The 14,462-nt window shown below is 40.3% G+C and overlaps 1 long non-coding RNA gene across 1 annotated transcript; it reads right to left on the reverse strand.

Annotated features, from left to right (window-relative positions):
* Positions 1-514: 514 nt before the first annotated feature.
* On the reverse strand, positions 515-4,056 carry LOC109501718. The gene is made up of 3 exons (XR_006600965.1): positions 2,783-4,056; positions 2,212-2,320; positions 515-1,240 (listed from the first exon to the last, which is right to left on the reverse strand). It is a non-coding gene; the product is annotated as an uncharacterized LOC109501718 (long non-coding RNA).
* Positions 4,057-14,462: the final 10,406 nt, after the last annotated feature.

The raw sequence follows: 14,462 nt of genomic DNA on the forward strand, positions 1-14,462 counted from the left end.
ATGATTGACTCAAGGCAGAATCTGTTGTTCACTGATAACAAAGACCCTTCATAAACGCAGTGGGAAGTCCAGCTCTCTCTCTGCATATGTGCACATGCATTGGGAGTTTTGCAACACTGGCAAGTATTACTTGTGAGCAAAGCTATCTCAGTGGAATAGTCAACAAACTCAACAAAAATAGGAATACCTATAAACTCACTTATTTACTAGTACGTAGGCTGTAGTATATCATAATCAACATCCAGGAACTCCCGCATTGTCTGATTAGTTCATTCAATGCCCATCAAATGGATCTTTTCAGACCTTACATGGACCATGGAGTATACCTTGAGAAACATTTCAGTGAGACAATTACACAATCAACTATTAAGTTTAGCTTCCAATATGTGCCTAATACAGCTTACTGCTTGTGACGAGGATAAAAAATATGAACAGGTCTGAGGAGCTTGTAGGTACTCAATAAATATTTAGAAAAATCATGTATCAGAGAGCAAAGGAACACATATGACTAGTATTGCTGGAAAGAATGAAAACGTTTTCATTATGTACAGTATTTCATGTGCAGTAATTGAGAGTAAATGCAATCCTTTCAACACTCTGGTCTCAAGATTTGTTATACTGTATCTAAAACCCATTGACCCGCATCAGCAAGTCATCCATAATACGTGCAAGATAAATTGCAAAGGGAATACCATCTCGGAGACCAGCTAGGAGTCTGGGGTAATAAAACAGGCCCAAAGTCTGGGTTTCCAGTTAATTTGGCAACAAGTGTGGATAAGCGTGAACCATAATTCTATAATATGCTCGAGGCTTAGGAATACATGTATGAGTTAATAAGTAGAAGTAGCTGTGAAACACAGTGAGATTTGATTCAGCCTTTGAAATCTCGTACACCTGCTATGAAAGTATCTGCAGTGAAAGAAAATCAGATACAGTAAATAATTCACAACACAAATTCTCTCCTGTGGGTGGGAAGTGAGTGGTGTTTGCCTTTGTCTCATTTTATATCATTTGTGTCAGAAAATCCACAGCTACAACGTAGACTGCTTTCTAAAATGGCAAACTAAAGATTCTAAGCTGACAATAGGCAACTGCAGAGCTGATAGGAATTTGCTGGTTGCCTGTAGTACTATCAAAAGGTACAGTGGGCTGCAGAAATTCTTTTCTTGGTCGTTGCCTTTCTTTTTCTTTTCTCTGTGCAGGCTGTAAGTAGATTGTAAATTGTGTGATACTGTTGAACCTGAAAAATAATGCAAGGCTACTTTTAGCATGATCTACCAGAGCATAAAAATTTTGCTTTTCTACCAAAAACTACTTGACCAGTGTACTTGATCTTGATGCCTGTGACTTCATCTATTTTTTTTTTTTTTCAGAGAAGCCTGAAGGTCAGAGAACCAGGGAATGAGAGTAGGATCCCAATAAATGTATTAATCGTATTTTTAAAATTTTCTATATCTTATGATGTTTTGACATTTGGAGAACATTACAGACCCAGGAAAGAGTGCCCCTCCCAGCGCTAGCTAATTCCTAAAGATGACATCGGACCATTGATCACGACTTTCATGTGCAAACCAGTCCATCCTGAATCCATATCCCTTAAGCATCTCCTTTATCTAACCCTCATACACCAAGCCAATAATTTGTCTTCCCTAATGCATCTCATGGTCAGGTACCAGGCAACTACCTCTTTTACAATCCAAAGGCCACGAGAATTATTCCAACTAGCCAATCTTAGCTGTTGACTCTATTTTACCTTGCCTTTTCTGCAGAAACCCCAATAAAGGCTTTGGCCTATGCTTTCTTCTCCCTCCTTTCTGCCTCCTGACTGGAACTGGGGGACCTCTTGTGGCCCTGCATGACATGGCATGCCCCCTCTTAGGATACATAAGTGATAAATTCTTCTTTCAATGGTATTGGCTTTTCCATGTTGTCACTCAGTCATCCATAATCAGAGTCCCATGGGTACAAACAAGGCCACGGGCTTTTGTGGTCATTTTTCGGAACATGCTTTCTTGGCCTCAAATCTGGCTCAGAGATGACCTAATTTCAAAAAGATAACACAAAGTACTATAACCCCCATCCCAGGATGGGAGCCAGGCCCTTTCCTCATCTCTGCCTATTTCCAGTGTGGCGCAGTGATGTATGGGGAAGCACACTCTCTTACTGACTTTCTGTCATGGCACCAAAGTCCAGAAAACTTGTGTGACCTACCGAAAAAAGTAGGAATGGAGATCTGTACAGGAAGTGAAAAAGTAGAGCCCCGCACTCCTGATTCCTCAATGTCGAGCCACTGGAATAACACCACTGATCATGATGACAGCTGTGAACATTCGTTTACTGAGTGGTGGCTCTGTGCCCAATGTTTTACACGCATCATCTCATTGAACCCTTACAATGAGGCTATGAGGTAAGTGCTATCATTATCCCATTCTGGAGATGAGAATTTAGGCATGAAGGTCATTAGTCCAAGGTCATGTATCTAGTGACTGATGACCTGGGACAAGACAAACCAAGTCTAAACCACAGCCCAGGCTCTAAACCCTTACCCTATACTACATCTGCCAAAGCTGAACAAGGCTCCATTTCCCTCATGACACAGAATTCAAGAACATAATTCCTTTCGTGAATGAAACATCGATAGTCTGAAAACCTCAACCCCTAGTTGGCATCTCTAACTGACTGGTAGATGATGCCATATTGCCTTCCAAACCAAACATACTTCTGATAGATATTCACAAGCAGGGGCAGGGGCAGGGCCAGGCAACATTGTGAAATAGGCAACCTCCTGATTTCTGGTGATTGCTTTTCCTAGAATTCAGGGATCTCACTACTTTTGCAGGTGAACCAAATGACTCCACTCCCCACATTGTCCTCTGTGGTCTGTGCCTTAGGCTCCAAAGTATTTCTGTGGATCTCTAAACCTGTCCGAATTCTCATTCTCTCTTGAATTCTCTAGAATCCATTAAGGGTTCTAGATTCAAATGGACCGGGATTCTAATTCTAGCGACCTCTAATTCTATACAACTTTTAGCTGTGTGACCTTGATTTCCACTGTCATCTATAAAACTGCCATTGTAGCATGGACTTCCTCAGTTTTTTTTATAAAGATAAAAATGATACATCACGTGTGCTGTGCCAAGATCAATTCTTATCATGTAATTGATATTCTATAGTGATAGTTCAGTCATGAGGAATAGTTCCCCAATTTTCATATGTACTATTTCAATATAAAGTAATAACATTGGTTTCTAAGAGCCACAAAAGCATCAGTCTCTTTACAGTATAGACATACTTCACAAAGATGGCTTAATAAGCCAGCCATGAAATTAAGCACTGACCTAGCATATCTGATAGGAATTTGAAAGAAATACAGGAAGTTCTGATAAATATAGACAGTAGAATAAATGAAATTTAAGCCATGGGTCTAAGAAGAGAATGCAGTCTACTTTACAACGTTGCCAAATGTCTGCAGTTCTTATGTCATAAAATTCTAGGAAGAATGTAATACATTCAGCAGAACTAATAAAAGGAAAAAGCAGGAAGGCAAACATCATAAGTCAGAAGTCTTCATCTCTGTTCTGCCACTCGTTGGCCATGTGACCTTGGCTATATCTCTACGGATGTCAATTTCCTTCTCTGTACAATGACAGTGTTGGACCAGACAGTCCTGGAGATTGCTTTCAGTTGTACCATTCTATGAGGTGATGAGTCCGACTCTACCATTGTCCTCTCCCCTTGTTCTCTGGAGATATTGTTACCACAATAGTTACTGTTGCCTCCCAAGTAACATCACGTAGCAAAGTCTAGTCACGCACAGGAATTCTAGGCACTGTGACCGTGAATCCTAATCCCTCTTTGGTCACACCGTCATTGAATGACCTTGCGCGGGGCACGTAACTCCAGCTAACTGCCTCAGATGCCTCACCAGACAAAAACCTCCAGGGATTTACAGGATAAATTTCCAACTCATTGCACTCTACAAGCTGCCCTCCAAATGCCTTTACAATGTTTACCCTGGGACCACCCATGACAAATCATGAAATTAGGCTGGTTTCCTGAATAATTTTCTTTTTTCTTTCTTTCTTTCTTTCTTTCTTTCTTTCCTTCCTTCCTTCCTTCCTTCCTTCCTTCCTTCCTTCCTCCCTCTCTCCCTCCCTCCTTTCTTTCTTTCTTTCTTTCTTTCTTTCTTTCTTTCTTTCTTTCCTTCCTTCCTTCCTTCCTTCCTTCCTTCCTTCCTCCCTCTCTCTCTCCCTCCCTCCTTCTTTCTTTCTTTCTTTCTTTCTTTCTTTCTTTCTTTCTTTCTTTCTTTCTTTCTTTCTTTCCTCCCTTTCTCCCCCCTCCTTTCTTTCTTTCTTTCTTTCTTTCTTTCTTTCTTTCTTTCTTTCCTTCCTTCCTTCCTTCCTTCCTTCCTTCCTTCCTTCCTTCCTTCCAGTAGGCTTCACACCCAGTGCAGGGCCCAACATGGGACTTGAGCTCCCAATCCTGAGATCAAGACCTGAGGTGAGATAAAGAGTCAGATGCTTAACCGACTGAGCTACCCCAGGCACCCCTCCCTGAATAATTTTCAATCATGGTGTGTCTCCACCTCCAACATAGAAACCTATTTCTCCCTATTCAAACCATAACCATCTTTCAAGGGAGGCTCAATTTAAATGAAAATTTAAAAGGCTGAAAAACTGGTCAAATTTGTGGCAAACTCAAGGCTAGGAAGGAGGGCTGATATACACTGTACAATAAAACCACCAGTATTTCAATAGGCTGAAATAGAGAGTGGAAACCAAGGAGAATTAATGCCAACTTTCAGCAAATATTTTTGAGCAGATGTGTCTTATAATGGAATTGGTGCTATAATCCCCTCCCGAAATTTAGTGGATAGGAAGTTCAATATTTCCATAACAATAATAAAATAATGATAGCCATTTATTGTGCAAATTTTATGTTTTAGGCATTATGCCAAAGGCATCACATACCACGTCCATTAGAATGCTTTCAGCTGCAATTTGGAGTACCCAACAAAAATTGGCAGAGTAGTAAGGATTTTCTATCTTACAGCCATAGGTAGTGAAGGGGCTGGTTCCAGGGTTAGTTGCTTAAGCAGCATAACAACACCATGGAAACTCATCCTCCAACTCTGCCATTCTTGCAGAGTCAGCAACATCTCTCCTTGTGGTTGCACAATGGCTGAAATGATTCCAGGGGCCATATCTCAACATATAGAAAAGTACACCTCCGACATGTCTCTTTTTACTATTTAGGAAAACCCTGCACACAGCGTCCCTACAATTTCCCTCACATCTTATTGTCTGGAATCAAATCACTTACCACACCTAAATCTGTCAATGCCAAGGGAAATGGACTGCCAATACCATCTTAGACCTGTCATGATTCACCCCTCACTCACCTTCCTTGAACACATGGGATGGTGTCCACCTTCCCAAACAAACCTCTCCACAGGCAAAGAAGAGAAGGATTGGGCTGGGAAGTAGCAAATGGGTAGATAGTCAACAGTATTTACTACACATACATTATCATTTTAATAAATCATCTTCAAATGAGTTATGTTCATTTTATAGATTTAAAACACTGAGGCTCAGAGGAGTCAAGTAACTTGCCCATAGTCACACAGATAGAAGTGGGAAATCCTACATTCTTAATCATCATACTGATGGTTCTGAAATGTCAATGTATGTAGGAAACATCAAGAGTTAGTGAAAATGTGGGATGCCTGGATGGCTCAGTCGGTTAAGCGTCAGACTCTTGGTCTGGGCTCAGATCATGATCTCACAGTTCATGAGTTCGAGCCCATGTCGGGCTCTGCACTGACAGGGCAGAATCTGCTTGGGATTCTCTCTCTCCCTCTCTCTGCCCCTCCTCCACTTTCTCTCTCTCTCTGCTTCTCTCTCAAAATAAATAAACTTTAAAAAAAATTTAAAAGATTAAAAAAAAGAGTTAGTGAAAAATGAGGATTTCTGGACTCCACACTCAGAGATTCTGAGGGTAGAAGCCCTCATTTTTCATTTTTAACAATTTCAGTTAATTTGGATGCAGGGTATCTATGAACCACATTTTGAGAGAGAGAGAGAGAGAGAGAGAGAGAGAGAGAGAGAGAGAGAGAGGGAGAGAGAGAGAATGGGATTAGCTATCACTTGGGCAGAAATCTGAGTTTTTTTTAAAAAAGCCCCGATCTTCTGGAAGCTTCAGACCCACCATCGAGCAAAAGCTATTGTTTGCACAGGTCAGGCCCTATATGGTGTCCATGTCTGGCTCACTAATTTAAGAAGGATGTAGATAAAATGTGAGGGGAACAAGGTTCAAGAGGGACCTCTAAAAGCTGGGTCTTCTAAGTAATCATTGAAGAATTTGGGAAAGTTTAGAGTGGAGGATAGTCAACTTTTTGGCTTAGGGGAGAGAGGAAGCCATCATAAACCTTCAAATATCAGCTAGGTTGTCACATGTAAAGGATGTTAAGAGGTAGAATCAATGATCAGAAATCAGGAAGAGGCTCATTTTGTTTTATTATAAGAAAGAATAGCCTAACAATTAACATTGTGCAATAATGCAAAGGAGTCTGCCTCATTCAAGCAGAGGCTGGCTGACCCATGACCAGAGCTACAGACACGGTAGAAGGGATTCCTCAGTTGAAAGGAAGGCAAAGCAGATGGCTCCTAAGATAGACTGTGGTCCTCCAATCTCCTTCTCTGCAAACCGACTTATGTTAGAGTGCAGAGGAGAGGGGCAGAGGGAGAGAGAGAGAATTCCAAGCAGGCTCCAAGCTCAGTGCAGAGCTCAATGTGGGGCTTGATCCCACAACCCTGGATCATGACCTGAGCTGAAATCAAGAGTCAGACACTCAACCAACTGAGCCACTATGGTCATTTCTGCTGAACACCTTGGAGTGCAATTTAGCTTCTATTTTAATTTTGTTAATATTAGTTTTATTAGCATAATTAATATAAAATTATTTTAATACAACATATTAATAGTAATGTTAATTCATAAATATATTAATATAACTTCTATTCCAGGTTAAATTTCTATTTTAATGTCTATATGTTAATTCATTTAAAAAATGAAATTATTATTTAAAATGAAAAAAAATTTTAATTTATAAATATCCTGTTTGCCCTAGTTGATAGGACATGTCTGACTTTTCTTTGTGTCCTTGTGGCATCGAACTTATAGATACCTAATACATAGTTGGCAAATGAAAAAGGATGGCCTAGAATGGTGGATGAGCACATCCAATTATAACACTGCACAACATGAGTAGTGAGTAACTTTTAATATTTCTGCCCTTCTTACTACCATTCTTCCCCCTTTGGGCACTGAGCATTGTGGTTATATTTGCAATATGTACCTTCCTCCCTAACCATCATTGATTGGGCCAGAAGTTAACACATGCTGATAATTTCTTAAAAGGTGGCTATACTTATATGCAGACTCAGAGCATGGTCTACTGAAAAAGAATGAAGTCAATGAAAGACAAAGAGTGAGTTCTCTGGCTTCTCCACCCCTGGATCCCAAGGTCTTCCTGAGGGCCAAGTGTAAATGTGCCCTTGGTCTCTGTGAGAAACCTCTGTGTCTTTATAAAATTCCTTCCTTCCTTTCTTCCTTCTTTTCTTCCTTCCTTCTCTCTTTTCCTTCCTTTATTCTTTTAAACTTTATGGAAGTTTAAACGGTTTTAGTTCGTTTCAGCCAGAATCTTGAATCCAAATGAATTTGTCTCTAGGCTTGCTGTTGAGGTGACTGATGACAATATCCCATGTCCTGACAGCTCCAGGAAAGCTGAGAATTTAAAGAGCTCAGATGATGAGAAAGCACCTGTATGATGCCAAATATTTTGGAGAGTTTGAGATCAGAACTACTTCAGGCTGATTTCTTTACCACTCCAGCCTTGAATCTGCAGGGACATCAAAGCCCCTATGAAGACTCCACTGCAGACCACAAATATCCTTTTAACAAAAATTCCCCCCACAGGAATGATGAGAAAGGAAACAACCTCTAGGACAATGAGGCCAGACCAGCTCAAATGAGAGATGGGAATATCCGGGGGTATCTACAGTCCCCTTGTGCCACAAAGAGTTTCTCCATGCAACATTTTGGGTCTGCATAAGGCAATCCATCTGTAAGGTACAAGTAGCCTTTCACAATCACATTTATCAGTGAGTAATCACACGAACTTTGTATTTCAGTTTTGTGGCAAAATCGTTTCACAATATGCACATGTTTTCCTCATTTGTACCCCATGGCTATCAGGCAGAACATGTTGATGTCACATTGATATACTCACTGAAAAACAGTGCCTGAACAAATCCAGGTGACACTCTTCCAAAACCCCCAGTTTCAATGTAAATGGCAAAGCAGCACTGGCTGTAAATGAGGGGCAGCGGGAGATGTGCGGTAGCAGAGTAGGCAGGGACATCGTTGAGAATTTTTTCTCTCCTGCGATGAAGATCTCTCTTGTGTTGGTCAAAGTGGGCAAATCATTAACACATTAACACAGGAGTGCTGAGGAAGAAATGCTGCTTCTTGGCTTTCCTATTCCTTAATTTTTTTTTCTATATTTCTTTATTTTTGAGAAAGAGAGAGAGAGCAGGGGAGGGGCAGAGAGACAGGGAGGAAGAGAATCCCAAGTAGGCTCCACGCTGTCAGAGCAGAGCCCCATGCAGGGTTCGATCTCACAACCCGCGAGACTATGACCTGAGCTGAAATCAAGATTGGACGCTTAACCAACTGAGCCACCCAGGTGCCTCTGGCTTCCCTATTCCTTAGTCTTACTTAAAGTCCAAGGCATTTGTAGACCCTCTTCCTTGGGTCCTTTTCATCCTCCTTACTGCTTTTTGATTCTTTTGTTTGTTCCCAGGGGTAGGAAAGGAATCAAAGCACAATGATTTTCACATTGAAGACTGGTTTAAGGAACAAAATTTGCAGTGTGTCTTGAAATGACTGCCCCTATTTCTATAAAATTATTCCTCTTACTGCCTTGTGGATGCTGAACTGGTTGCAGGTCTGAGAATATGCTTTAACCACGCAACACTTCTGTTCAAATTTAGCCTAAGAAGTTGAGTTGGCTTCCCTTGATCTACTTTTTCCCCCTTTGATCTATTTTTTTAGTTAATAGAATTCAGGTTTTATTCCTGAAATGATATTTATAAAATATTTTTTTTTTAATCCAGAATCCTGGGGCACCTGGCAAGCTCAGTCAGTAGAACGTGCAACTCTTGATCTCGGGGTTGTGCGTCTGAGCCCTATGTTGGGTGTACAGATTACTTTTAAAAAATCTTTTTAAAAATATAAAAATAAAATAAAATAAAATCCAGAATCCTGTCAAGGTAAATGCCCTACAGTGGCATCATGTTTGAAAATGTTCTGTTTCCATTCTTCTTTCCACACCTACCAGCTGGCATTCATTTGTATTCTTTTCCCCCACTACCATCATTATTCTTTTAGATACTCCAATTGACCCACATTTGTCCAAAGGAAGCCAATATAATCTGGTTTCTGTATCATTTTGACATTGGCTCTTGGATTCTCGAGCACTTACTTTCTAGCAAAAGTGAGTCTAGGCTCACTTTGTACTTTTTCTGTCTCAGACCTAGAATCGGTTATTTTTCCAAGGAGTCTTGTTCTTTTCAATAAATAATGATATTTAGAAACCAAGATCTAGCTTCTAGATGTGCTCATTGCTAATGGGATGTAACTGTATACAGGCTCTTTCAGTATGTAGAACTAAGGAATGTATTTTTTCAAGAAATCATGGGTTCTTACTGATACCTCCAATTCTCATCCAATATCATAGAAATCTTCCTCTTTCTCCTAGTTTATATTTTTTGTCTTCCCTCACATTGAGAACCTTATTTCAAAAAATTTAAAGGTATTTTCTCATTTGCTGTATGCTTCAATCCATTCAAAATAATCTCAGTATTGCTTACCAATACCACCACAAATAAATCTAAGTTAAAGGAAATATTGTTTAAAGTTCTTTCTATTCAAAGAATACATCCTAGAAAAGTGTATTAACACTGTGCCTGAATCAATTCCATTTTTTTCTAGGTCTGCCTGGGTGGCTTAGTCGGTTGAGCGCCCAATTCTTGATTTCAGCTCAGGTGTGACCTCACAGTTCATGGGATTGAGCCCAGTGTTGGGCTCTGCACTGACAGGGCAGAGCCTGCTTGGGATTCTCTCTCTTTTCTCTCTATCTGCCCCTTCCCCACTCTCTCTCTCTCAAAATAGATAAGTAAACATTTTTTGAATTCTGTTTTTTTCTATAGTTATACTTGATGTACAATTTGATATGCAGTTAAGATCATTTTTTCTGTTTATATTCTTTTTTTTAATTTTTAAATGTTTTTATTTCTTTTAGAGAGAGAGAGATTATGAGCAGGGAAGGGGCAGAGAGAGAGACACACACAGAATCTGAAGCAGGCTCCAGGCTCTGTGCTATCAACTCAGAGCCTGACTCAGGGCTCAAACTCATGAACCAGGAGATCAGGACCTGAGCTCAAGTCAGACACTTAACCAACTGAGCCACCAGGGCTCCCCTGTTTATATTCAGTTTTAATGTTTGCCCTTTTTATTCTTTGTATTTAATTTTGTTTTTTATTTATTTTAATTTTATTTTTAAAATATGTATAATTTTTACATGGTTCAAAAATCAAAACTGTATAAAAACATAAACTCAGAGAAATCTTAGTCCCATTGCTATCCTTTCCACCCTAATTGCTTCCAACCCTCTTAGGTGGCTATTTTTATGAGGTTATAGAATCTTAATATTTTTATTTTTGCAAATCTTTTTATTATTTTTTTATTTTGATATTTAAAAAGTTTTCTATTTTTACTATAGTGGTTACCTTTATACTAACTAATACTTTGTAATTTTTGATGGCCATAATCCCCCTTTTCCTTACATGGACTTCTAAAATTGGTTTAGATCTTTAAGTAGTATCTTTTGACTCCCACTTATGACCTAAATGCCAGTCAGTGGTTTTATTTTACTTCTCTTCCCTTTCTTTTTCTTTTCTTTTTTTTTTTTTTTTTTTTTTTTTTACATTTATTTGTTTTTGAGAGACAGAGTGAGACAGAGTGCGAGCCGGGGAGGGGCAGAGAGAGAGAAGGAGAGATGCAGAATCTGAAGCAGGCTCCAGGCTCTGAGCAAGAGTTCAGCACACAGCCCAACACAGGGCTCGAACCCACAAACTGTGAGATCATGGCCTGAGCTGAAGTCGGATGCTCAACCCACTGAGCCACCTAGGCGTCCCTCCTCTTCCCTTTCTCTTCTCCAATATTGTCAGCTGTGCTATTTCTAATGTAGAAGAATGTGCAATATTTACAGGCTATTCTTCCAACTTTGTTCACAGTCTTAGAGCTCAAGTTAAATACAGTCGGTGCTCATCGGCAGCATTTTTGCTGCTTTTTCCTCAGTCATCTTCTAGTGGGATACAGTTCATCATCTAGCAGATTCCTCAGGATGAGATTATGATTACATGTACTCTGATTTCTTGCATGTTTAAAACTAGTTGCCTATAGTCATATTTAAATTTTTTCTTTTTTTTTTTTTTTAAGCTTCTTTATTTTTGAGAGAGAGACAGAGCATGAACGGGGGAGGGGCAGAGAGAGAGGGAGACACAGAATCGGAAACAGGCTCCAGGCTCTGAGCCATCAGCCCAGAGCCCGACACGGGGCTCGAACTCACGGACCGCGAGATCGTGACCTGGCTGAAGTCGGAGGCTCAACCGACTGCGCCACCCAGGCGCCCCACCTATAGTCATATTTAAAGGACAGCTGGGCTAGATAGATAACACAACCTTGTTTTAAAAGTGGGAATGGAAACAATTCAAGTAATCGACAATCAAAGATGTTTAGTTAAATAATGAACCCTGGTCCACACATCTATCCCACATGCTACAACTGCTGTAGAAAAACAGGAAATGATATATAAACGTGGAATGGCCAAATTTGTGTTTTTAAAGTATAAGGATGCTGTAAGTATGTGTACGGGTGTGTAGCAAAAAGCAGGTCAGAGGTACCTTAAAAAATTAGCAGTTATTTTCTTTGATTAATAGAATTATTGGTGATTTTTAGATTCTCCTTCGTGCTTTTCTCCCCCCAGTTTTTCAAATTGTTCAACTTGTGGGATGGGAGAGAACGCGGTATTTTTTTTTAAAGCAAGACAAAGATCTAAAGCTTTCAAGGCTTATTTTTAATGTGTTGGTTTTCATCAATCCCACAAGACACCGTGTACCAAAGAGCAGCATGATCTAATTAGCAAGCTCAGGACAGTCTAGGCTGGTCTCGGTGCTCTGCCTGTCCCAGGTACTCGATCAATGTTGGCTGGTGATTAAGAAAACTACAATTAGTCAGCTCTGAGCAGAGTCATTTTAGGCAGTAGTGTTAGTGTTTTTGAGTCAAGCGTCTGCCCTCCCAGGACTGTGGTGAGGACAGAATCAAGTAGTGTGTAAGTAAAACTGTCAGTGTTGTGTCTGCCACATAGTTCTCATTTCATCCAGGAGGGAAATATATATTGTTACCCTCTTTTTCTCAATAACTGATGGGGATGTATTCGCATTTACTTATTCTGAAGGATGTAAAAGCGAAATGGACAGATAGCCAGTTAAAAAAAAAAAAAAAAGCCTGAGGCAGCCTATGAGAGTGTTCTAGAGAAACAGAGAGGAAGAGACAGCTCAGAGAGCACACAGAGAGCAAAAAAGCAAGACAGAAACTTTAAATTTTTTTTATCAACGTTTATTTATTTTTGGGACAGAGAGAGACAGAGCATGAACAGGGGAGGGGCAGAGAGAGAGGGAGACACAGAATCAGAAACAGGCTCCAGGCTCTGAGCCATCAGCCCAGAGCCCAACGTGGGGCTCGAACTCCAGGACCACGAGATCGTGACCTGGCTAAAGTCGGACGCTTAACCGACTGCGCCACCCAAGCGCCCCAAGACAGAAACTTTAGAGATCATTAGAAATTACAGTAGTTAGGCCTTCTAAGTAAGAGTGGCTTGTGGGCTTATAAGTAAGAGTGGAGGAAACCTGTGTCCCTAAATCGTAACTGTATTGTTATAATAAAAATAAGCAAGTGGAGTATCCACGTGCTTTGCTAAGTAATGATCACAGGATAGTAAACTCATCACAGCTCTTCCACCGGCTTCCCCCAGTGGATCTGACCAAGAACAGACAGCTATCAGAGCGACTATCAGAATCTGAATGGGAAATGCCAGGCCTAAAAGTTTTTTCTGAACACCTCTTCCAAGGGATTATGATGACTAACTAGATTTGGGAGTCACTGGCCTATATATACATGTGCCCACCATCCATCTCATCCAGCAGGACAGTCCCAGAATAAATATTACAAGAGCCCCTCCTGGTACTCCTGGTCTTTCTCTCAAGAGATACACATTACGTGCTCTCCTACCTGGACCTCAGCCTCCCAAAGGCACTTTTGTGAAGGCGGCCTCACCTCTATAGGGACGGCCTTGAACCATTATTTCCACTCCATGATGGAAGACAAGACGTAGAGAAAAATCACCCCTTGAACTTAAATTCACATTAAAATGTCAACCAATAACCATATTCTACCTGAGAGTGGAAACTGATGAGTGGAGAAGACAAAAACATACATTTTAGTGGGGAAGGAGAACGGGAATCCTGAGCACCTCAAGAACAGTTGCTTCTGCTACTTCACCATTTGGTCCAAGTCAATCAAGAAGGTCAGAAATAAATATGGATTTGACTTTATCTGCTGGTTATTTAAGAGCTTTTGCTCATTTCTTCTTTACCTATTTTTGGTCCCCAGTTTCTAGAAAAGTCAAAATTAACCAAATCAGTGGACAGTGACGTCATATTGTATTTCGACTGCTGAAAAACCAATCAACACTCCTCGTCGTGTTAATGTGTCATCCAATTTTGAGTGTTGTTACCTTGTTCTGGTTTAATCTTGATCTGTTGCTTATAAAATAAGGCTAGGCAAAGATAAACATAAAAACCCGAGTGTTCCTAAAAGTATTCATGTTATAAAAATGTAGGAGAAAATATTTTAGGTCCCCTGGTGCACTGAGTATACTCAGTGCCCTCCATATTCCCCCTTATATCTGCCGTCATGTCCCTGGACTGCCCACCTTCCCCAGCCCCACACAGCTCACCTGGCCCATACACTGCGGGTGTTTTCATCCTTCCTGTCTTGGCTTATCATATTTCTAACTGGGGCCTTTTCCATAGAAAGGAGTTTTAGTTACTGGACTCCTCAATTAATATTCAAGTTACCAAAGTTACCAATTTAAAAGCCTGGGTTGCGCTGCTTTCAGTTCGAATGACAACTCTGTTTATAAGACTAGTAATGGAAGAAAAGTATTTTCAAGTTTTTTTCTAATTCTCCAGAAATTGCAGCGGACAGACTGACCTGCTCAAACAATCAGTTCCGTCTACAAATTTAATCAATTAAATAGTCTTAATTTTAAACTGCAT

Source organism: Felis catus, chromosome B4, assembly GCF_018350175.1.
Source record: "Felis catus isolate Fca126 chromosome B4, F.catus_Fca126_mat1.0, whole genome shotgun sequence".
Taxonomy (NCBI): domain Eukaryota; kingdom Metazoa; phylum Chordata; class Mammalia; order Carnivora; family Felidae; genus Felis; species Felis catus.